Here is a 25925-nt window from a genome sequence, read left to right as displayed (position 1 = left end):
AATTACATGAGGATGCCTTAGTTTGTAGATCTAGTAAGCAAAGCCATGTTCAAATATTCAAATCTTCACTTAAAATTGGATTATTTGTAAAGTGTGTTGAAAGTTGAAACTCAAGCCTTGAAAAATTATTGACACTGGTTATCCCTCAGATAGATTTCCCTAAGGGAAACATAGAGAATATAGACTTTTAAATTTGTCAGATAGGCATAATTTGCAACCTATTCAATTCCCCTTGAATAACCTATAGTCTAGCATTTTGTGTATAAAATAAGTTTAGTGACATAACCTGGTCTAGGTCTCTCATAAGATTAGGCTGATGTGTTTCAATTCGTGTTTGGGTTGAATAATCTTTGCATGTTCCACTCCAACCAATAATCACTGCTCTATTATATTTTTGGAATAGGCAAAAGTTGTGAAGAATGGCATCTTCTGTTTACTACTCTGAAAAATATTAAAAATAAGAAGCTCAAAAGAAAAGCTAAAGGAATACAGGGCACGTCGCTAGTAAGTTGAATTAGGCAATTTATCAAATTACTGACTGCTAATTTGGATCTGAGTCAAAAATGATAAGATGTCTTTTGATTTCTGGAAAAGTGGGTGCCAAAACAACACCGAACTTCTCATGTAGAAAAAAAGATCTACTTATGGTTAGATCCCAGAAGAGAATGAGTATAAGGGGACTCAAAGCTGAAGAACTGTGGCAAGACTGGGTACCTGGCTGGGGTGAACAAAAAGAGATGGGATTGAGCTGAGTGAGAAAGATGACAAATTCGAAACTAAGAGCTCATGAAATCTTGTATCTTATCATTTAAAAAGTGTATTTCTGTGCCTGCAATGTGCCCAGTACGTGTCAAAGTAAAAATTTTAGCTGAATAGTCAGAAATGAAACACCATCATTTCTGAATGAGCAGCAATGGTTAAGGTTGAGCAAAAAAAATGTGAGGTGGTTAAATTCCTTCGGTTTCAGGTCAAGTTCGGTCCCAGAAATTGACATCAAAGTGAGCCTGAGTTGGTATTCAAGAGCACTATTCTAATATGAAAAGCAAGTTGCATTTCCAACGGTTAGGGACTTGGCTGGTTCAGAAGTGCTTTGTTGTTTGGGTTCACTAAGAAGTGGTAAAAGATTTAAATATGTATTGCCTACCTGGTTTTTATGTTTTATATGCCAAACATAAGACTCAAGGTCTTCACACTTTTTTTAAATCCTGCGTGTAGGAATGCACCGGACAAGGGAAAATGGCATGAGGTAAGGTTGAATAGATAGACAAGGGCCAATTGTTTTGGACTCTGTAGGCCATGGGAAAGAGCCTGGACATATTCTAAGCACAAATGGGAGTCACTGGAGAATTTGATGTAGTGGAAATACACTACATGACCACATTCTTAGAGGTCAGTTTGATGATCCTATGGAAAATGAATTAGAGGAGAAAGAATAATCAGAGAATCCTCTGAGCAGGCCATTGCAGTATTTTGAATGGAAAATAATGGCTAAGGTGGTGGGAGTGGAGTTAAAGAGAAAAATTTAGAATATTTAAAATTTTTTAAAATTTATTATTTATTTTGAGAGAGTGTGCATACATGAGCAGGGGAAGGGCAAAGGGAGAGGGAGAGAGAATCCCAAGCAGGCTTTATGTTGTCAGTGCAGAGCCTGAAGCAGGGCTCAATCCCACGAACTGTGAGATCACGATACCAAGAGTTGGATGTTCAACTGACTGAGTCATCCAGGGGCCCCTAGGATATATTTTTAAATTGAGGGACAAGAATTTGCCACTGACAAGTAACATATGTGGGTTTGTATGAATATGGTTGACAATGAGCAGAAAGAATTCAAATTAAAATAATTGTGTGGCATGTCTAGGGATTCACTGAGATGAGAAAGATTAGTAGAGAAACAGGATTATTAACTGATCAGGTGATTTTTGGTGAGAAAAGAGGAAAGAGAATCAAGAGGCTGTTTTTGTTTTGTTTTGTATTTTTAGTTTGTCATGCTTATGAGACATTTTGGTGGAAATACCAAGAATCAATGAGGTATATAATGCTATAGTTCAGTAAGATAAGTATTTGGGAATCGTTATCCCGTATATGTTATTTAAAGACAATGTGAATTTAGAAGATCACCAAAGGAGAGGATATAACAGAGAAGAAAATAGAGGCCAGCTACAAATCCTAAAGAATCCATCTAGGAAGGAGATAGCACATACAAACTGAGAAAAAAAGAAAAATGAAACAGGGGGAAAAAAACAAGAGGTATCATGAAAAGTGAGGAAAGAGGTATTTTAGGAAGTATTCATTGGTCAAGTGCAGAGTATGATGAAAGGTGGCCTAAAGTGAGGACCAAAAAATGCCCACTGGAATACTCCAAAGGAAGGTTTTAATCATGTTGGCCAATGAAGTTCAAATAGAATATGGACTTCCCAAGTCATAATAAATAAGAGTGAATGTGAAATAATGGAAAAATAAATATACGACATTGTTGAGGAGTTTTGCTCAGAAGGGGAGTATAGAAATTTAGTGACTACTGGAAAAACATGCATCTATTGAGGGATAATGTGTTTTGAAGATGGGTGATATTTTTTTAACTTTATTTAGTATGAGAGAAAGAGAGAGAGAGAGACAGAGAGAGAGGGAGGGAGCAAGCGTGGGAGAACAGAGGAGAGGGAGAGAGAGACTCCCACCATGAAAGTACAGAGCCTGACACAGGACTCTAGCTCATGAACTGTGAGATCATAACCTGACCTGAAATCAAGAGTCAGACGCTTAACTCACTGAACCACTCAGGTGTCCCCAAGATGGGAGATATTATAGCATGTTTATTATGTACTAATGGAACAAATTAGTAGAACAGGTAAAACTGATGATGTGGAGAAACAGAACATGTAAATGGAAGATTAAGCCACTGAGAAGGCAGGAGTGTTATCAAATAAAATACAGTATTTCTTTTACTATCACAGAAGATAGGCAGCAGATTCTACGCAAACAGGAGGATATTTTGTGATGGGAAGATGAATCTTTCTTAATTGATTGCTTCTATTTTTTTATTTAGTTATCAAGAGGAATTATTAGCTGATTCAGAAAAGGGAGGAGAAGACTATGACAGGTTTGTAAAGAACTTATCTGCTAAAATATGTAAGGCACCAAGAATAAAGCTTTGTACATGGAAAGCACTCATAATTGTGTGCTGAGGGAATGAAGGGATGAATGGAGTAAACAAGAGGGAGAAAATTGCTGTCTCAGGAAGTAGAAAAGCTGGCTTACAAGGGACACATAATAGGATTGTGTAACAGACTGCCTGCCCAGTTTCACCTGTTCGCTCCTTCCTGAAGATCTTGGATCCTAATTGTTCTATACTAACAATCATGTTCAGATTTCTCTTGTCAGTGCCTGGTTTTGGCAGAGGAACGCAACCGGGTTCTGGGCCAACAAAGTAAAAGAAGAATTCTTCTAGAGGCTTCTGCTAAAAATATATTTGCTTTTAAAGAAAGATGCAGGCTAGGAAAAAATGCTTCTTTTCTGCCTTAGACAGGGCTATGTTGGAGGATAATACAGGGACCTAGATCAAAGTTCAAAAATTGCAGAGCTGAAGAATGAAAAAGACTCAGGCACGGGACAAGCATTCAACCAGCACAGAAGTGCTCTGCTATCAGCTCATAATTTGACAATTTAAAAGACCTGGAACAATGCAAACTAACAAAAAATATGCTTGTTGAAAGAATACACTGGTAAATTTGTCGATGTTTTTGTGCTCCACAGGTACAAATGTTAACCCATAAACCTAAACATCACCTTTCATGGCTAATGTAGGATAGCCAGATAAAATACAAGATACCCATTTATGTTTGAATTTCATAAAAACAATGATGCCCTTTGCTATTTTGGGGACACGCTTATATAAAAAATGTGTCAATGATCTGAAATTTAAATGTAGCTGAGCAACCCAAATTTTTATTTGCTAACTCTGGCCATTTTAGACTAATCAGCCTCTCTGTAGCTTTTGTACTATGTCCTTAACGGGAAATGTGATGGTATTCAAATGCTGTGAACTCTGGGTTGTACCACAGAGTGCTCACTTAAGCAAGTGCTTAAGTGAGAAAAGACAAATACAGTTTTATTTCTATTTTTAAAATACAAAATTCTTTTCATGTAGCAAAAATGCAGCAGATTTCTGCACAAATAATATCATTACTGAATAGTGCCAAGCATTCACCTCCTTTTTTCCCTTGGATGTTTGGATTTGTGGTTCTAGAGGTATTTATGATTTAGTGCAGTATCAACATTTGCATTTGATAGCTGGGGAATATTTGACTATATTAAACAATCTATATTTGTTATAGGTCCATTTATAGCATGAGTGGAGCAGGATACTGATTCTTTATGTTGATCACTGGATATTCAATCAAAGCTAAACCTCTAAGTGGTTTTAATTCTTAAAATTTAGTAGTAAAATTGGATTAATTTTACAAAAAAATGAAGCATATAATTTTATTGAAGTGTATTTCTTTTTCTTCCTTCCTTTCCTCTCTCTCCCTTCTTCCTTCCTTTCCTTCTTTTTTCCTTCCTTCCTCCCTTCCTCTTCCTCCCTCGCTTTCCTTTCCTCCCTCCCTTTCCTTTCCTCCCTTCGTTCGTTCGTTCCTTCCTTCCTTTTCAAATTTCCCAAGCATAGTACTTAGCTAGGACCATCCTAGATGCATAGAAGAGTTAGTTCTTTACACCAAATAGATGCCTTAGACATTAGGGCTTAATTCTCTTTTGTGACCCTAGGTGAGAAAAGCTGAAGGAATATAGGTTTTCATTTAATAAACAGAAAGGCACATTAGCCCTATTAGAGCTTGTTAGAAAACAAATCACAAATGGACTTTAACACTCACTAAAATCTACAGTTCAGATGCTCTGGTATTTGAACAAAGCAGGTAAAAAAAAACCCACAGTACTAACTACTGATACTTCAGATTATTTGAAAAATATATATATATAATTACATATTATTTACATATTTATTATAGAATATATATAGGAAAGTGGCAATAGAATTATACCTTTCGATTGTGTTATTCTAGTTCCTATATAATGTCTTTGTTTTCCTTTACAGTGCATGTTTTGCTCTATTAGCTCCTCCTGTATCCATGCCTTTGCAATACAAGTTTGCAACTTCTTACATCAAGAAGAGTCTATTTTCCTAATCTTTAAAACAGGGCTGGCCTTGTATTTGTTTTGGTTAAAGGATATAGAAGAAAAGATGATTAGTAAACAAAAATTTGAACTCATTCTTTTTCTGTGTGTCATAGAACTTGCATCCAGCTATAAGAATTAAGTGACTTTTTTCTTCTTTAAAAAAGAACCAGAATTAATAGGTTTTTATCTTTAATCTTTAATGATAAGCATTTTCATCCTGGAAGGTTATTTTTCCTATCTCTTCATCACCTGCCACTTCTCTTCATTACAAGTAAAATACATTTAGAGTTAAAATACCTTTAACTGTATTTTTTAAAAGTAATCTCTACACACAATGTGGGGCTTGAACTCACGACCCTTAGATCAAGAGTCATATGCTCTACTGACTGAGCCAGCCAGGCACGCCAACTGCGGTCTTTTAGAAAGTATTTTATTATAACTACTTTTCTAACTTTTTAATGAGCGCTTTTTAAAAATTGTCAAGTCAGCACTTGAACTACATGTACTAAAACCCGATAAATTTAAGATACTGAAACTCTTAATCTGTTATAATAATATCTTGAGGCATTATGGCTAAAACCAATTACCAGGTTAGAAGATTATTATTCTCAGTGATTGTGTTTTTAAAAATCTTTAAGGCATTTTCAGGTTATTACTTGACAATTTTTGAGTTTTAAAATAAAAGCATATTCTTTGTGAAAGGGAAAAGCCTACTTTTTTAAATAAAACCATTGTCTGGAAACAGTGAGAATTATGTTTATTTGAAAACTGAATGCAAAGTACATCTTTTATGACTAACACATATCTTTAATTTTAGAGTGATATTATATATACAATGAATATGGCCTTCTAATATTTAGTGTTCCCTCCATTTAAACATTGCAAATCAATATTTTAAGATTATAACAAATGCTTATCTATTTTTTTTAGAAAAACATGATTATTCCAGAAATAAATGTCTAATATTTTTCTAGTCATTTTGGACGTCTTTTTGGGTGCAAATGGCCAATTGCATTTTATGTTTACAGAATTGAAAGCTTAAAGTTTAGTGGGGGAATTTGGTGTCTGCTCTTCAGAAAGGCACAATAGCAAGAGTAAGAGGGAACATGCTAATGTTGGTAATGGGCAAACACATTTTTGCTTTCAAAAAAAATGTATGGATTTCTGAGAACCAGGAATTGAAGGACCCCGGAAGAATTTACTGTTTATACATAGTCAGCTCCTTGACATAACTTCTCCAAAATTGAAGAAAAAATTCAAGACTACTTTGGAAAAGAATGCTATCCAATACAATTTTAAAAATTCTAAATTCAAGGGCAGGGGCCATCTGTTCTATAGTAAAAGGAATCAGGCAGAGGGATTTTCCTGGAATTAATACAACCATCCACTCTCACCTGTTGTCTGAGATGATCTAGATAATTAAATGAGAGCTTAAACATACACAAAGGAGGGACATTTTTGTCACAGTTTCTCAAGCACATACCTCCATAAGCTGTGTTAGGGTTCTAATAGAAAACACATGGATAATTTTTTTTTTCTTTTTAGAGAAAAAGCTCTACAAACAGATGTTCTAGATATTTGTTCTAACAGGTTTAATTCATAATCAGAATCTCTCCATTTTTTTCCAATCCTCAACAATTAGTACCTAAACAGATAAACTGAATGTATGGCTTCATTTGAGAAAGTGATTTATCACCTTTTCTTCAAGATTTACCTAAAGTGCCCCTATATACTGACAGATATAGAACCACAAGATTTTTTATGCAACTAAGTGGATTAGGCACCTCAGATTTACTTACTATGTAAGAAATACTTATAAAAATGTATATATTTATATGTGTACATGTGTATACAAATTAGTACCTTAAAACGTCACACAAAGAAAATGACAGGCTGACCTGCGAATTCTTCCCAACTTTTAAAGAATACAAATTGAACTCTTCTTCCCCCCAGATGTTCATCTACCATTTTAACTTGTGTTTAATAGTGTTTTCATGGATCTAAAAACATGAAACAATAGACATCTGACTAAAAGGAACAAGTAAAACTATCACATGATATTATATATAGGAAATTCTAGGAACCTATTAGGAAACTACTAAAAGTAGTAAATAACTTATAATGTGTTGGGATACAAGGTCAATAAAAATATTATTTCTAAGCACTTATAACGAACATGAATGAAATTAAAAAATAATTCCATTTAAAATGGCACCAAAAACAATAAAACACTTTAGCATAAGTTATCAAAAGGAGTGAAGAATTTGTATGTTGAAAATTACAAAGCATATTTAAATTAAAGAATAGCAACATAAATAGATATCCCATGTTCATCGATTAGAAAACTTAGTATTTTTAAGATAGCAATATTCTCCAAATTTACTAAACAGATTCAATGCAATCCTTATCAAAATCATAGGTGGCTTTTATTATTTTTTGGCAGATATTGACAAGCTGATGAGAAAATTCACGTGCAAATTTAAGGGACCCATACTAGTAAAACCATCTTGAAAAAGAAAAAGGTAGGAGGACTCACAATTCTGTATTTCAAAACTGCTGGATAGTTGAATGCACAAGAATGAATTTGGAACCCTATCTCATACCATTTATGAAAACTTTAAGAGATAAAACTATAAGACTTTACAAGAAAATCTAGGAGTGTGTTTTTTAGATATGACATCACTATACTCAACCACAACCACCACCACCACAACAAGAACAAAACAGAAAAACAAGTGATTAATTGGATTACATGGAAATGAACAATGTTTATAGTACAAATTATAACATTAAGAAAGTGAAAAGACAACACACAGAATGTATGAAAATACGTGTAAATCATATATCAGACACGGAACTTGTATCCAGAATATATAAACTCTCACAATAAATAGTAAAAAGACAATCCATTTTAAAAGGGGGAAAGGATTTGAGTGGACATTTCTTCAAAGAGGTTATACAAGTGGTCAATAACCACATGAAAAGATGATTAGGATCACTGCTCATTAGGGCACCACAAATTCAAACCACATTGAGATACTACTACCTGCCCAGTAGAATGGCTATAATTAAAACAACAGGAATTAACAAGTGTTAGTGAATATGTGGAGGAATTAGAAGATTTATGCCTGCTGGGCAAAACTATATAATGTATAGCTACTGTGAAAACATTTTCACAGTTCCTAAAAAAAATGGTTAATATAAAATGGCAATACAGTCCAGTATTCCACTTCTAGGTGTACTTCCATGATAAATAAAAACTACGTCCACATAAATACATGTATATGAATGCATAGCAGCATTACTTTATAGCCAAGTTGGAAGCAACCCAAATATTCATCAAATAATTAAAAGAAAAATTAAATGCCACATCTATGCAATGTACTATGATTTGGCAACAAAAATAAATGAATTAGTAACACATGCCATGACACAGATGATCCTTAAAACCATTTTGCTAAGTGGAAGAAAATCCTCACCAAAGACTAAATATTGTATAATTCCATATACAAAAATATCCAGAATAGGCAAATTTATGGAGATATACAATAGATTGCTTAGGAATAGGACATGGGCAGGAGGAGGTGGAGATTATCTGTTAATGGTTCTAAAATTTATCTTAAGGAGGAAAAAAGTATCTCAAATTAGATTATGGCGACTGTTGAACAACTCTCTGAATATACTAAAAACACAGTATAATTTAAATGAGCTAATGAAAATGACAGCATGACAGTCTAAAACTTTTGGGATGCACAAAGGCAGTCCTAAGAGGGAAGTATATTGCAATTCAGGCCAATCTCAAGAAACAAAAATGGTCCCAAAACACAAGCTAACCTTATAACTAAAGAAGCTAGAAAAGGAACAGCAAATAAAGCCTAAAGCCAGCAGAAGTAGAAAAATAATAGATTAGACCTGAAATAAATAGATTAGAACTGAAAGAAGCAAACAAACAAAAACAGCAGAACAAATCAATAAAACTGAGAACTTGTTCTTTGAAAGAATTGTCAAAATTGATAATCCCCTCGCCAGATTTATCAAAAAGAAAAGAGCAAGGGCCCAAATGGATAAAATTACAAATGAAAGAGGAGAGATCACAACCAACACCACAGAAATACAAACAATTATAAAACAGTACTATGAGAAAGTATAAGCCAACAAACAGGACAATCTGGAAGAAGTGGACAAATTCCTAGAAACTCACAAACTACCAAAACTTAAACAGTAAGAAATAGAAACTTTGAACAGACCCATAACCAGTAAAGTAACTGAATCAGTAATCAAAAATCTCCCAACAAAAGAGTCCTAGACCAGATGGCTTCCAAGGGGAATTCTACCAGACATTTAAAGAATTCATATCTATTCTTTACAAACTGTTCCAAAAAATAGAAACAGAAGGCAAACTTCCAAAGTGTTTCTATGAAGTTTGCATTATCTTGATTCCAAAACCAGAAAAAGACCCCACTAAAAAGGAGAATTATGGGCCCATATCCCTGAAGAACATGGATGCAAAAATTCTTAGAAAGATATTAGCGAATAGAATTCAACAGCATATTTAAAAATTATTCACCACAATCAAGTGGCACTTATTCCTGGGCTGCAGGGGTGGCTTAATACTTGCAAATCAATCAGCATGGTACACCACATTAATAAAAGAAAGGATAAGAACTATATGATCCTGTCAATAGATGTAGAAAAAGCACTTGACCATATACAGCATCTATTCTAGATTTAAAAACAAAACAGCAGGGGCTCCTGGGTGGCTCAGTCGGTTAAGTGTCTAACTTCGGCTCAGTTCATGATCTCACAGTTCGTGGGTTCGAGCCCCATATCGGGCTCTGTGCTGACAGCTAGCTCAGAGCCTGGAGCCTGTTTCAGATTCTGTATCTCCTTCTCTCTCTCTGACCCTCCCCTGCTCATTCTCTCTCTCTCTCTCTCTCTCTCTCAGAAATAAGTGAAACAGTAAAAAAAAAAAAAATTTTTTTTAAACAACAACAAAAAACCCTCAACAAGGTAGGGATAGATGGGACAAACCTCAACATCCTAAAGGCCATATATGAAGGACTCACTGTAAAAATCACCTCAATGGGGAAAAAAAAAAAAACTTAAGAGTCTTTCCCCTATACCTAGGAACAAGACAGGGATGTCTACTCTCACCATTACTATTTAACATAGCACTGGCGGTCTTACCCTCAGCAATCAGACAAAAAGAAATAAAAGGCATCTAAATTGGAAAGGAAGTCAAACTTTCACTATTGGCAGATGGTATGATACTCTATGTAGAAAACCAGAAAAACTCGACCAAAAATTGCTAGAAGGAACATATGAATTCAGCAATGGCGAAGAATATAAAACCAATGTGCAGAAAGCTGAATTTTGATGTACTAATAACAAAGCAGCAGTAAAAGAAAGAATCCATCCCATCTTCAATTGCACCAATAAGATAAAAACGATGATACCTAGGAATAAACCTAACTAAAGAGGTAAAAGATCTATACTCTGAAAACCATAGAATACTTATGGAAGAAATTGAAGAGGACACAAAGAAATGGAAAGCATTCTATGCTCATGGATTAGAAGAAGAAACATTGTTAAAATGTGCATACTACCCCAAGCAATCTACACATTTAATGCAATTCCTATCAAAATACAACCAACATTCTTCACAGAGCTAGAACAATCCTAAAATGTGTATGGAACCACAAAAGGCCCCGGAGAGCAAAAGCAATCGTGAAAAACAGAAACAAAACTGGAGGCATCATGATTCCAGATTTCAAGTGATATTACAAAGCTGTTGTCATCAAAATGGTATGGTGTTACACAAAAACAGACACATAGATCAATGGAACAGAATAGAAAACTCAGAAATGGACCCACAGTTATATGATCACCTCATCTTTGACAAAACAAGAAAGAATGTCCAATGGAAGAGTCTCTTCAACAAATGGTGCTGGAGAAATGGGACCACCTTCTTACACCATACACAGAAATAAATTCAAAATGAATGAAAGACCTGACTATGAGACAGAAAACCATCAAAATCCTAGAGGAGAACACATGCAGTAACCTCTTCAACCTAAGTTGGAGGACTTTCTTATTAAACATATTGCCAAAGGCAAGGGAAACAAAAACAAACTTGAACTATTGGGATTTCATCAAGATAAAAAATATTATGCACAGTGATGGAAACAATGAACAAAACTAAAAGGCAAATGATGGACTGGGAGAAGATATTTGTAAATGACATATGGGATAAAGGGTTTGTATCCAAAATCTATAAAGAACTTACCAAACTCAACACCCCAAAAATAAATAATCTAGTGAAGAAATGGGCAGAAGACATGAGTGGATACTTTTCCAAAAAATACATCCAGATGGCTAACAAACACAGGAAAAGATGCTCAATATCACTCATCATTAGAGAAATACAAATAAAAATCATAATGAGATACCACCTCACGCCTGTCAGAATGGCTAAAATTAACAACAAGAAACAGCAGGTGTTGGCAAGGATGCAGAGATAGGGGAACCCTCTTGCATTGTTGGTGGGAGTGCAAACTGGTGCAGTATGGAGTTTCCTTAAAAAACTGAAAATAGAACTACCTCGTGATCCAGCAATTGCACTATTTACTCAAAGGACACAAAAATACTGATTTGAAGGGATACATGCATCCCAATGTGTACAGCAGTATTATCAACAATAGCCAAACTATGGAGAGAGCCCAAATGTCCATCAGCTGATGAATGGATAAAGAATAGGTAGTATATATACACAATGGAATATTACTCAGCCATCAAATATAATGAAATATTGCCATTTGCAACGATGTTTGGAGGTAGAATGTATTATGCTAAGCAAAATAAGGCAGTCAGAGAAAGACAAATACCATATGATTTCACTTATATGTGGAATGTAAGAAAATATATGAACATATGAGGTGGGGGTGAGAAGAGAGGGAAACAAACCACAAGAAGCTCTTAGTGATAGAGAACAAGCTATGGGTTGATGAGGGAAGTTGGTGGGAGGTGGGCTAGATGAGTGATGAATACTAAGAAGGGCATTTTTTGTGATGAGCACTGGTGCTATATGTAAGTGATGAATCACTGAATTCTACTCCTGAAACCAATATTGCACTGTAGGTTAACTAAAATTTAAAATATTAAAAAATGTGTGAAGGACTTTAAATGCCTGAGCTCTATGGTATGCGAATTACATCTCAGTCAAGCTAATGAATAAGTCTAGCTTCTTTTGTTGGGAAAATAAATACAGTTTTAAAAAGTTCTGGGGTGCCTGGGTGGCTCCGTCGGTTGAGTGTCCGACTTTGTTTTTTTTGTTTTTTGTTTTTGTTTTTTCTATTTCTGAGAGAGAGAGAGAGAGAGAGAGAGAGAGAGAGCATGAGCAGGGGAGGGTCAGAGAGAGAGGGAGACACAGAATCTGAAACAGGCTTCAGGCTCCCAGCTGTCAGCACAGAGCCCGACACGGGACTCAAACCCACAAACTCTGAGATCATGACCTGAGCCGAAGTCGGGTGCTTAACCGACTGAGCCACCCAGGTGCCCCGAGTGTCCAACTTTGGATCATGTCATGATCTAAGCTGTGCTGACAGCTCAGAGCCTGGAGCCTGCTTCAGATTCTGTGTCTCCCTCTCTCTCTGCCCCTCCCCGACTCTCTCTCTCTCTCAGACATAAATAAAACATTAAAAAAAAAAAAAGTTCTAAGGTGGCCCAGTCAGTTGAACATCTATCTGACTCTTGATTTCATCTGAGGTCATGATCCCAGGATCATGTGATCCAGCCCTGCATTGGGCTCTGTGCTGAGCAAGGAGCCTACTTGAGATTCTCTCTTCTCTCTCTCTCTCTCTCCCTGTTTTTCTCTCCACACCTCTCCCTGCTGGTGTGCTCACTTGCTCTCTCTCTCTCTCTCTCTCAAATAAAATAAATATATTAAATAATAAAGGATAAATTCAAAAGAGAGCCTGAGGAGATGGCAGAGTGAGAGGACCCTAAGCTCACTTCATCCTATGGATAAATCTAGATAACAATCACAACTAGATAGCACACAAAGATATAACTAGATAAGTACAAACAACCCAGAAAGGGACTGGAAGGCTTGCAGAACAAACCCCGCAACAGAAGGTAGAACACAGGCCATACAGAAGATGGTAGGAAGGGCGGAGACCTGCTGGGCAGATCAATCACCATGGACTTCTGCGGGGTTGGGGATGGGGTGGGGAAGGAGCCACAGGCAAGGGGAAGGGAGAGAAACAGACTATCCTATCTCAAAGCTCACATACGGAAGACAAATCCCCCTAATATTTGGCTTTGAAAGCAAGAGGGGCAGAAGAGGGGCAGAAAGAAGAGGGGTTCTTACAACCAGAGGGACTTAAAGCCTGGGATTTTAAATATCATCAGGCTCTGTTCTGGGGAATCTGGGTAGCAAAGGACGCTAAGTCCCCACAACAAACAGCCCACAGAGATCCAGTGTAGAAGTAGCAGTTTGAAAACCATCTGGGGCACACAGAAGGGAGTTACTTATGCATCCCAGAACTCCTCCCAGAGGGGAAGCATTCACAGAAGGACTTCTCTAGGAAAAAAGGAGTTGGCAGGCACCATTTCCCTTGTCTACCCCACAGCATAAATACTCTCCCACCTACTTGAACCTGTGCNAGTCTTCCTAGTTGCATCTGCCCCAGTCCCAGAGCTACAGGTCCCCTCCCTCCCCGAAGTCCAGTGCAAACCTTGCTAACACCGTATCTTACCACCCGCGCACTTTGCAGGGCCTTGGTCCTGGCAATGGCAGCAGGCCCTGTGGAGGCCCAAGGAGCACCTTGTTAAAACCGTGTGCCCTGAACATTCACACTCTGTCGATCCGACAATGCCAGCCCTGGTCCCAGCAGCAATGGTGGGTCTCATTTCATAAGCAGACTGCTGTGCATCCTGTTAAAACTGCATGTTCCACCCAGGCTGGGGACCAAACACTGCCCACGATAGGCAAAGAGAGTCTCTGTAGATGATTTAACTGAAGGAAAAAATAGCCAGGACACTATAGGAGGGTACATGGGAGACACACACAAGACATATCTGAAATTCTAGGTTCTGATGAACAGGGGACATTGCAATGAAGGGGATTATAGGAGCTCTTCTTCATAAGGACATTACTTTCAGGCTCAGGAGACATAGGTGACTTTCCTAACACAGAGAAACAGACAGAGCATTAGATAAAACGAAGAGAAGGAGCAATGCGTCCTGAATGAAAGAACAGGAAAAAATATCACAGAAAGAGACCTAGGTAATAATATGCCTGATAGAAAATTTAAAGTAATGATTGTAAAGATACTCATCGGACTTGAGGAAAGAATGGAAAACATCAGTGAGACCCTTAACAAAGGGATAAAAAAAGAACCAATCAGAGACGAAGAGCACAATAAATGACAGCAGGCTAGAGGAAGCAGAAGAACAAATTAGCAACCTGGAAGTCAGACTAATGGATGAAATAAGCTGAGCAGGTGAGAAAAAACATATGCGAAATGAGAATAGACTTAGAGAACTTAGTGACTATATCAATCCAATGTTAAAGGGAACTCTCTGAGTGTAAAGGAAAGACTCTAAGTAAGAGTATTTTGAAAGGCAGAAAATACAAAAGCAGTAAAAATAAGTATATTTGTAAAACACTCAGGGGATACACAAAAGGATGTAAAGTATGATACCATATACCTAAAACATGGGGTGGGGGAGTAAAGAATGGGTTCAAACTTAGGCACCCACCAACTTGATATAGACTGCCATATACAGATTTTATATACAAACTGAATGGTAGCTACAAATAAAAAAAAAAAAAACAGTAATATGTAAAGAATTAAGAGAAAGAAATCCCAGTATATCAGTAAAGAATGCCAGCAAACCAACAAAAAAGAGCAACAGTAGGAGTAAGAGAAGAACCACAAAAATAACTACAAAAAAAAAAGGACGAAAATGGTGATAAATACATATCTAGCAATAGTTACTTTGTGGGGCACCTGAGTGGCATAGTCCGTTAAGCATCTGACTCTTAATTTTGGCTCCGGTCATGATTCATGAGACTGAGCCCCACATCGGGCTCTGTGTTGACAGCCTGGAGTCTGCTTGGGATCCTCTCTCTCCCTTTCTCTCTCTCTAGCCCTCCCTGCTTACTCATGCTCTCTCTCTCCAAATAAACATTTTTTTTCAAAAAATAATTACTTTGAATATAAATGGACTAATTACTCCAATCAACAGACACAGGGTGAGAGAATGGATAAAGCAAAACAAAACAAAACACCAAGACCATCTATCTATATGCTGCCTTATTATAAGGGACTCATTTTAGACCTCAAGACAGCTACAGATTGAAAGCAAAGGGATGGAGAAACATTTATCATGCAATGGATGTCAAAAGACAGCCAGAGTAGCAATACTTATATCAGACAAACTAGACTTTAAACCAAAGACTGTAATAAGCGACCAAAAAAAAAGCACCACAGAATAATAAAGGGGACAATCCAACAAAAATGTGTAACACTTGTAAATATTTATGCACCCAACATGAGAGTACCAAAGCACATAAAGCAGTTAATAACAAACAGAAAAGAAACTAATGGCTGGTAATACAATAGTAATAAATAAAACAACCAAGCAAAGGTAAAAAAAAAAAAAAAGGTGGGGGGAGGCAATAAGAAACAGACTCTTAACTACAGAGAACAAACTGATGGTCACCAGAGGGGAGGTGGATGGAGAGATGGGGGAAATAGGTGATGGGGACTGCACTTGTGATGAGCACTGGGTGATGTATGGACATGTCGAATCACTATACTGTACACCTGACATTAATATAACACTGTATGTTACCTACACTGGAATTAAAAAAACAGGTTGCAAAAAAAAAAAAAAAAAAAACAAGTCAAGGAGGAATAATGAAATCTTTAGAGAAAGAACATGTGAGGAAATTCACTGCAAGCTGTCCTTTCCCTGAAAGATTTTTTTCAGGATAAAGGAAAATTATATAGGTCAGAAACTTGGATCTCTCTAAAAAAGGATAGAAATACCATGCTAACACTAATCGAAAGACAACTGGAATAGCTATATTAGCTTGACATGAAGTTGACTNAAAAAAAAAAAAAAAAAAAAAAAAAAAAAAGTGGGTCACTAGATAGTGATGTATACATCTCTCAAAATTGTGGATTTTTTTCTTTAGTCAAATACCACTATCAGATATAGAGTGTAGCAATTCCTTTATATTTAATACCATTTCATACTGATACTTTATCATTTGGCCCAAAATGTGTGCTTGTAAGTAGTTTGTTCAAATTACATGCATTGGTTTGGTTGCTATGTTTCTGGGGTCTCTGTTAATCTAGAATGATTATTCTATTCAAATCTTCCTTTTTCTTATTCCACACTACTGCCACAATACAAAAACCGTGTAAATTGTCCAGTGGTATGAACCACTTTGATTTGTCAATCTCTTTTTTTTGATGTTATTTAAATTGTCGGAAACATTATTTTTCCTTAAAAATTGGAAGTATTATTTAGACGTTTGAGTATATTCAGGTTCAACTTGGGGATAATGCTTCTAAGAGGTATAAAATATTTGGCTGTCTCATTGTTAAAAATCTTAAGACTGATCATGGGTTCTGGTGGTCCCAGACTAATTCCCCCCTTATGAAATTCCCCATTACTTTTTCATTTGTTTATTCTCCTGCCAGAAACAATTATTTCACTACAGATTGCAAAATTGCAATGTTCTAATTCTGATATTTCTTCCTCATTTATTATCTAAATTCTTCTCTAAAAAAACTTTTCATCATTAGCTAAGAGTATTTGATTATACTAAAATACAGTTAATATGAGATCGGCAGGGAAGATATTAAATTTTCCTCTAATTGCCAATTCTGGAGTAAGGAAATGCCTCTCTAGATACCTAGGTGGTAATCAGTAAAGTTTTTTGTTTGTGTTATTTCTTGTTATTATTTTTGCTTGACTACATCTTCTCTTTAAGAATCCTTATTAACTCACTGTTTTAAAATATATATTCCATTTATATTAATGAAGAGAACCTGATTTTACTTTTGCTGCAGAACTTTCCCGTCTTTGTTCAGAGAGAATTCTTTTGTTTTAGTCCCAAATTTCTTTGGCCTTACCACTACCAGATTTTTATTATTTCTTTGCTTTCTCATACAATTATCAGACTTACCCCAAACATTTCTTATACCATTCCTGGAATCAGTCAATAATTTCAAATGTTCCAGCTGTGATAGTATTTCAGAGTTCACAGTTTTAGGAACAGAGCTGCTGATTCCTACTGGGCTGTCACTATTTTCAGGGTTTTTTTCCATAGTGAATAGAACTAGGATGGATGGATAATGGATAGATGGATGGATGGATGGACAGATATATGACAGAGTAAGAGATAATTGCACCGCATGTTTTCAGACACAGCGTCATAAACAGGTTATAGTCTTTAGAGCTTAATTAATGTAACTAAAAAATAACTTTGTTAGCTATGAAAAGTACACTTCACAATCTTCAAAGGAAAGAAAAAAACAGGGACGAGAGAAACACGAACGGAAAGGACAACTTTGGAGGTGATCTTCAGTTTGTTCTTCCCAGGAAAGGAAGTCTTAGCTAATGGATTTCAAATTTGCCAGTGTTGATGACAAATCTAAATCTCAAGTGGAGATGGCTGGAGGCAATTTTAGGCAAGACTCTGAAAGGATTCCAGAATTTGCAGCAAATACCATAATCTATTGCCATTAACATTTGCTTTATAGAAGTCCTTGTGTTGTGAGTCACTCTCTTTTTTAGTGACCTTTGGATTCCTATGTATTCAGATTACAGGACACACTTGCTTCTGGCACTTATTTTATTTCTGTGAATATAATTTCTCAAGTTAAATAAAAAATGTTTCCTTTTAACGCATTTGGCTTCTTTATAGCTTGACTAAGAGAAAGAATATGCTGATCATGTCAATACGGTATTCACAATCTCTTTGACATTTATTTTTTTCTGCTTAAAATCAATGATTTAGCATTCTGGCACCTTAGTCTAAAGTATATTTTAGTTAACATTAGTCATTTTCTCAGCCATGGTCAGTCCAGGGCCTTTACAATAGCAAGTCTTCAAAGAAAGGACTAGATAATAGCAAACACTAAAAATAGCAAGATTTCAAAGAAAGGACTAGTTAATAGCAATGCCTTAAAGTAAAAAAAAAATTAGCAAAAGGCATTCTTTACTCAGATCAGAGCTTCCTAAACCTTTCAAGGAAGTATGAATACAGGCAGACTGAAGCATAGTCAGAGAGGGCCAGCTTCAAATAAAACATTTCCTGAACATCTCTTGTCTACTAACAGATTCAAGCTTATGTGAAGTGCTTTTTCATAAGAATACTTTTATTTTTTGAGTGCTTAGTATGTGCCAGATGCTATGCAAGTGCCTCACATGTTTGTTCCTAACTAGTTCTCTTAATTCGGCAAGCTCCGAGGCTAGAAGAGGTTAAATTAATAGGTGCCTCTAAATGAAGGGGCAGTACCTGAACCCAGGCCATTGGATGGTCTATGCTCTTAAATGTGATCCTTCAGAATAATACGCCAAGTTTAATCCACAGTTTTCCATACTCCATCACTGGCATAAAAAGCCTATATAATTACCGCATTTTTAGAAGTTTGCCACAAATCTCCTGCCCCAACCAGAAGAATCTGGAATAGTTGATCCAGTGTGGTCCCAAAGAACAAATATGTTTCACAAACAATCTGGAGGGGATTGCATAATGCTGAGATTAAGGGCTCACTTTAAGAAACCATATACCTGTAGGTTTTTCTTCCATTCATTTCTGTATCATCTCAGCTCCCTAGGTTGACTTGTCCTTGTAAAGAAAATATCACACCTTTACACCAAGAGACAGGTCCTACTTGTGGCTGGAGTGGTAAGAAAGGAAGAGAATGACAGTGAGGCACAGCACCACATGTCTTTCTCATTCCTCTGGCAAGACCAAGTAGATGGGGGCAAATTTATTTTAAAACGTTGCCTGCCATGGCATGCACAAATGCTTTCTGCTTACCATATGAACAGGTTTGTTGAACAAAAAAGGCATTTACTCTCTATGTTGGAAAGGCAGTATTGGTGTTTAGAAGAGAGAAGGGAAATAGAAGACACATGATGTTTTGCAGTAAATGAATTTTTCTCCTTTTTTTTTTTTTTTTTTCTAAATAGTACTCATAACTTTTTTAAGAATGGATTTAAAAAGTGTCTTTGTTTTTGTACATATGTGTAGGGATTTGATCCTAAAAGACTACCTAGTTTGCACATGTTTAACAAGAACTTTTTTTCTAAGTTTATTTCTTTGAGAAAGCGAGACAGGGAGAGAGAGAGCGAGCGAGCAAGCTAGAGAGAGAGAGGCAGAGAAAGAAGGAGAGATAAAACCAAGCAGGCTCCTTGCTGTGAGCCCAGAGGCCAACATGGAGCTCAATCCCATGACCCTGCTATCATGACCTGAGCCAAAATCAAGAGTCAGATACTCAGTCTAGTGCTGAACCACCCAGGTACCCCTTAATCAAACAGTTTTGACCATAATATACTCATGCTAAAATGACTTTCCTTTGAGTAGACATGTTGGCAGTCAGCCAGGAAGTTATGCATATCTTGGCAGTGTTTACGCAGTCAGAAAAATAATAATAAAGTCAACCTCTATTTGAGAAATTTAAAAATATATTCATAAATCTAGTTTAAAACCTCTAAGTGTGTTGACCACTAAACTGGAACAGCTCTGTAGAAATATGTGCCTCTGAGAGCTGAGAATTAGAATCAAGTTGTTATAATGAAATTGACTTTAAAAGTTTCTCACCAGTGACATTTATAGAATATTTAGGGTTTTAAAAAATTTTAATGTTTTTTTCAGTTTTAAGAGACAGAGAGTGAGTAGGGGAGGGTCAGAAAGAGAGGGGGAGATACAGAATGTGAAGCAGGCTCTAGGCTCTGAGCTAGCTGTCAGCACAGAGCCCAACGCTGAGCTCAAACCCACAAACCATGAGATCATGACCTGAGCTGAAGTCAGACACTCAACCGAGTCACCCAGGCACTCCGAATATTTAGGTTTTGAAGAGTGACAGAAAGAAAGGCTAATAATTTATGTATTAAGATGACCAACTAAAAAGGGTTGCCAGATTTTATGTTTTCTTCTCTTTCTTCCTGAGTGAATTAAAGGGATTATGGGAATTTTGATCCTTAAGGTGGAAGGTTGATCTGGGGACTGTTTTGTTCCCTAGGCTATAGGAGGTTATTTGGATTAAGATATTGAGGTTTGATGTCCCAAGCGTGGAGAACCCTTGGCTCATCTGAACGCTCTTGTACAAGCAGTGCATTCTGTGTATAAATGAAAAGCCACAATAGGTGACTACATAGCAGTGTAAAACATCATCTGCCCCAATGTTAGGGACTGCTCTTCTACAGTGACCTAGGGTGACATCGAAAAGAAAATGTTGTGGAGTTTAGTAAGACAAATCCTCTAGAGGTGAAGCTAGGTTTCTTTCAGTAGATCATTTGGGAATGGGAGAGATGGGAGATTTCAAGCTAATCAGGCAAATGGGTCTCTTAATTTATCAAGTAATAACAGTGTATGTGTAATTCAAGTACAGTAAAACATTAGTTTGTGAGCATGATTCCTTCCAGAAAACTGCTCGTAATCCAAAACACTTGTATATCAAAGCGAATTTCCCCATAAGATACACTGGAAACCCAGATGATTTGTTCCACAACCCGAAAATATTCATATAAGAATGATCACAATACTGTAATATAATACACAATAATAAGAAAGATACAAAATATAAACAAAAGTAAACCAACTAATCTGCACTTACCTTTGAAATTCTCTTTGGCTGGGGTGAAGGGGAAAAGAGAGAGGAGGTTTATTGTGTAGGATGACTTTCGCTATCTCAAATGAAGTCACTGCTCTCTATTGGCTCAACAGAATCTTTATCTGCATGGGGGCCATCATATATGCTCACACAGGTGTTGACTACAGTACAATATTAATAAACTCTTGTCATGTACTGTATTTAATGTAACTGGCAATGGAGCAGCAGAAGAAAGGTCTATGCAGGCAGGCTGACCTAGAATGAAGCAAAGCATCCCTAAGCTTATTCTTATATGGAAAAGGACTGTCCATAGGTGCTCTGAAATGACAGAAAATACACTACTGCCAGTTGTGGGCACCTTGCAATGTTCTGAAAAATCACTGATTTCTGAGAAACACCACAGCGTGAGGCCAAGCATCCGAGCATAAGAGACGATCACCCACAATCCCGCAGTGGGAACCACTGGCTTAGTTGTGATCATGTGACATTCAGAGTCATGTACTACTCATATTCCAAGACATCGCTCGTTTATCAAGTTAAAATTTATTAGACATGTTTGCTCGTCTTGCAGAACACTTGCAGAACAAGTTACTCGCAATCTAAGGTTTTACTGTATATGAAACGGTTCATATTCTTTGCAATTGTAGCCCTAGAAAGCTGGCTATGAAGACGTAAGTAGAAAAATAAAATTTGGTACTCATTGGAGTAGCTTGTTAATCCTGCTCTGGAATATAATGTGCATGATACTGTTAAAAAGATTACCTGTAAGACATCTCTGGAGCCACACACTTTGGTCCAATACTGGCTCTATCCTTCATGGATGTTTCACATTCAGGTTATTTAATATCTCTGTGCTCCAACTTTCTGATCTGCAAAGTAAGAATAATAAATTTATTTACTTCATAGTGTATTTACAAGATTACATGAGTTACTGCATGAACAGAGTTTTGAACAGTTCCTAACACTTAGAAAACTCTCATTCTTGACATGTATTGTTTAGTTTATTGGTTTATTATCATTTTTCTTATGAGCGTGCCTTTAGGACATGCATATTACCATATTTGGAAAGATTATTTTATCATATAGGCTAATAAGCTCTTGAGTACCATTGCCAGATTTAGCAAATAAAGTCACACAATATACAATTACATTTTAATTTCAAATAAATGATTTTTTAGCATAAGTGCATCCTAAATATTTCTGAATACTTATACAATATTCTAACAGCTTTTTAACCCTTGTGTAAGTACTGATTTTATTCTCCTATACTTCCAGTCAAGGTCTCAAGATGGAGTCATGGTGTGGTCCTGGAAGTCTTAGAGTAAGTTANAAAAAAAAAAAAAAAAAAAACAAAAACAAGCCAAAAACAGACCTTTACTGAAACTACTAATAATATAAGCCATCTTTCCTCTGGTGTTTGAAAGCTGTTAGAATATAACCTGGCAGCTTCCATGTAATAAAGGATAAACAAAACAATACAGAAGAAAGTGGGGCAAAGAGAGGAGAAAGGTTAGATTATCAAAAGTGCTCTCAGTCCCTGGAGTCAGCTGACCAGATTTGATATACCACTGGCCTTTCCATTTATAGGAACCATTACATTTTCTATTTAGCTAATATCAATTTGTATTAGATTCCTCACACTTAGAGCTGAAAATCCTCTAGCTAATAAAACAAGTAAAGGTCATCTACAAGGCTTGGGAACAAGAGAGCAGTCCAAGCCAGGGGCTTGAGAATCTTGCAATTAGTCTTAATATGCATCCTAGCACATTATTAGTGTTCAATAAATAATGGTCATTTTTAATAGTGTAGTTATTACTTAGTAAATGTCTAAGGAATGTAATGTAACTAATTTGGGATGTGACATTGAGTTGCACATATACAGATTTTCTGTAAAAGGGCATTTAAATCAATTTATGTCATTCTCATTCTTCCTATAGTCAACACACTTTTATTTTCTCAAAGAATCTTCGTAAATATTCTACAATAGCACAGCGCCGTTAGAAACATTTTGACAAGATGAATTAGACAAGTGGAGATTTTACTTCCCTAGAAATTCACATACTTCAAAGAATTAATGGATAAAAATTGCTGGGGCAATTTAGGTTTGGGTTTTGTCAAATTTTCCACGTTTGCAAAATTGTTCAAGGCACCAGATAACCTAGAACACAGATTCTTTCCCCCGTCATTTGCTTGATGCCACAAAAGTATTGGAATACAGTTGTACCACGATTCTGTAATCTTCCCTAATGCCTAAGTTCTTTTAATAATGCAAAAAGAAGGTTTCGGTGGTTAATACTATTTTAGTCAAAATCACAACTGTGAGGACCCTATGCAATAAGAAAATAATGGGCATTACATAGATCTTCGTGATTTATAAATTAATTTCTGCTATTCTCAAGACAGTTGAACATAGGTCTGAAAGTCAACTCTGCTACTTAACGTCTGAATGATCTTAGGCAAGTTATTTCCTCTTTCTAGAACTCAGTTTTCTTACCTGAAAACTAGACCTCATAATAGTACCTGCTTCATATGGTTGTTGCAAATATTAAATGAATTAACATGTGCATTGTACTCACAACAGTCTGTGGCACATTGGGAGCAGTATGTTAAGTGTGAGCTATTATGCTTATTGATCCATTGGTCCTAATCTGTATCTTCTCAAGGAGTTAGCACATTTTATTATTTATTAACATGCCTTACTCCCATAATTGGGAAAATCAGGTTCAGAGAAGTCAAGAAAACAGCCAAGAACACAGAAGAAGACGGGAAAATCTGTGTCTCAGCCTCAGATATAAATGGTGTGAAGAAACAGGAAATGACTTTTGTGGAGATGCCAGTTATTATTACTATTTTTTGACCATCTCAGAATCTACGATCAGCATTCCAGGAATTAGTAAGATATGAAATGTTTGGTTTTATTTTATTTTTATTTATTTTTTAGAAGTTTATTTATTTGGGGGCGCCTGGGTGGCTTAGTCGGTTAAGCGTCCGACTTTCGCTTAGGTCATGATCTTGCGGTGCGTGGGTTCGAGCCCCGCGTCGGGCTCTGTGCTGACTGCCCGCTCAGAGCCTGGAGCCTGTTTCCGTCTGTGACTCCCTCTCTCTCTGACCCTCCCCTGCTCAAGCTGTCTCTCTCTCTCCTAGAAATAAATAAAACATTTAAAAAAAAATTTAAAAAAAAAAAAAGAAGTTTATTTATTTGGGGGCGCCTGGGTGGCTTAGTCGGTTAAGCGTCCGACTTTCGCTTAGGTCATGATCTTGCGGTGCGTGGGTTCGAGCCCCGCGTCGGGCTCTGTGCTGACTGCCCGCTCAGAGCCTGGAGCCTGTTTCCGTCTGTGACTCCCTCTCTCTCTGACCCTCCCCTGCTCAAGCTGTCTCTCTCTCTCCTAGAAATAAATAAAACATTTAAAAAAAAATTTAAAAAAAAAAAAAGAAGTTTATTTATTTAGAGAGAGAGTGGGGGGGGGAGAGAGAGAGAGAGAGGCAGGCAGAGAGGGGAGAGACAGAATCTCAAACAGGCTCCCTGCTATCAGTGCAGAGATTGACATGATCCGAGGAAGAATTGGAAGCTTAACCAACTGAGTCATCCAGGTGCCCCATGAAGTATTTGGTTTTAAATTCAGGAAATCTATCTGCATAAATCATTTTTCCTTCATTGAATGTATAATTAGTCAAACCAGTTGTTTTTAATAATCGGCCATTTTTTGGTGTTGTGAGTTAGGGAGGTTTTCTAAGGAAAAAATTCTTTAAGCTTGGATTTTGAGATGCAAGCTATTTTTGCTATTTCTTTTTATTTTTTGATTTCATTTCTGTTTTATTTTGTGTTGCTGGTTTTTGCATTACAGTTTTATCTTGTACTAATAATAATTCATACTGACCTAGATAAAAGTTTTCTCTGTAGGTAGGCATACTGGCAGATAGTAATTAGAGACCTGACTGTATTAAGAGGTTGTTATATCAAAATATGATTCACAGTATTTTGTTCAGATTAAGTTTCTGCAAAGATTGTTGTTTATTTTTTAAAATAGTTTATTGTCAAGTTGGTTTCCATAGAACATCCAGTGCTCATCCCCACAAGTGCCCTTCTCCATGCCCAACACCCCCCTCCCCTCTCTCTNTTCTCCGTTTCTTTGTGTCTTCTTCAATTTCCTTCCTAAGTTTTCCATAGTTTTCAGCATACAGATCTTTTACCTCTTTAGAAAGAATTATTCCTAGGTATCTTATGGGTTGGGGTACAGTTGTAAATGGGATCGATTCCTTGATTTCTCTTTCTGCTGGTTCATTATTGGTGTATAGAAATGCAATCAATTTCTGTTGCATTTTATACCCTGTGACTTTGCTGAATTCATGCATCAATTCTAGCAGTTTTTGATGGAGTCTTTCAGGTTTGCCACATACAGGATCATGTCATCTGTAAGAGTGAAAGTTTGATGACTTCTTTGCCAGTTTGGATGCCTTTTATTTCATTGCTGTCTGATTGCTTAGGTTAGGGATTCCAGTACTATACTGAACAACAGTGGTGAGAGTGGACATCGCTGTCATGTTCCTGACCTCAGGGGAAAAGCTCTCAGTTTTTCCCCATTGAGGATGATACTAGCTATGGACATTTTATATATGGCTTTTATGATGTTGAAGTGTGTTCTTTCTATCCCTACTTTCTTGAGGGTTTTTATCAGNCTCATCCCCACAAGTGCCCTTCTCCATGCCCAACACCCCCCTCCCCTCTCTCTCACCCCCATCAGCCCTCAATTTATTCTCAGCATTCAAGAGTCTCTCATGGTTTGCCTCCCTCCCTCTCCCCAACTATTTTTCCCCTTCTTCTCCCCCATGGTCCTCCATTAAGTTCCTCCTAATCCACCTGTACATGCAAACATATGGTATCTGTCCTTTTAA

General features: G+C 36.7%; 1 protein-coding gene across 1 annotated transcript in view; it reads left to right on the top strand.

Annotated features, from left to right (window-relative positions):
* LOC144233786 (uncharacterized) overlaps positions 1–7673 on the top strand; it is a 343324-nt gene extending 335651 nt beyond the window's left edge. Inside the window, exon 4 of the mRNA XM_077766837.1 lies at positions 7613–7673. The gene's annotated coding sequence lies outside the window, so the exon portion shown is untranslated. The remainder of the gene's footprint in view (positions 1–7612) is intronic.
* The last annotated feature ends 18252 nt before the right edge of the window (positions 7674–25925 follow it).

The sequence above is a fragment of the Crocuta crocuta genome, unplaced genomic scaffold (assembly GCF_008692635.1).
Source record: "Crocuta crocuta isolate KB4526 unplaced genomic scaffold, BGI_CrCroc_1.0 scaffold165, whole genome shotgun sequence".
NCBI lineage: Eukaryota > Metazoa > Chordata > Mammalia > Carnivora > Hyaenidae > Crocuta > Crocuta crocuta.
Note: the sequence above shows the minus strand (reverse complement) of the source record. Positions and strands in the feature narration are given on the sequence as shown.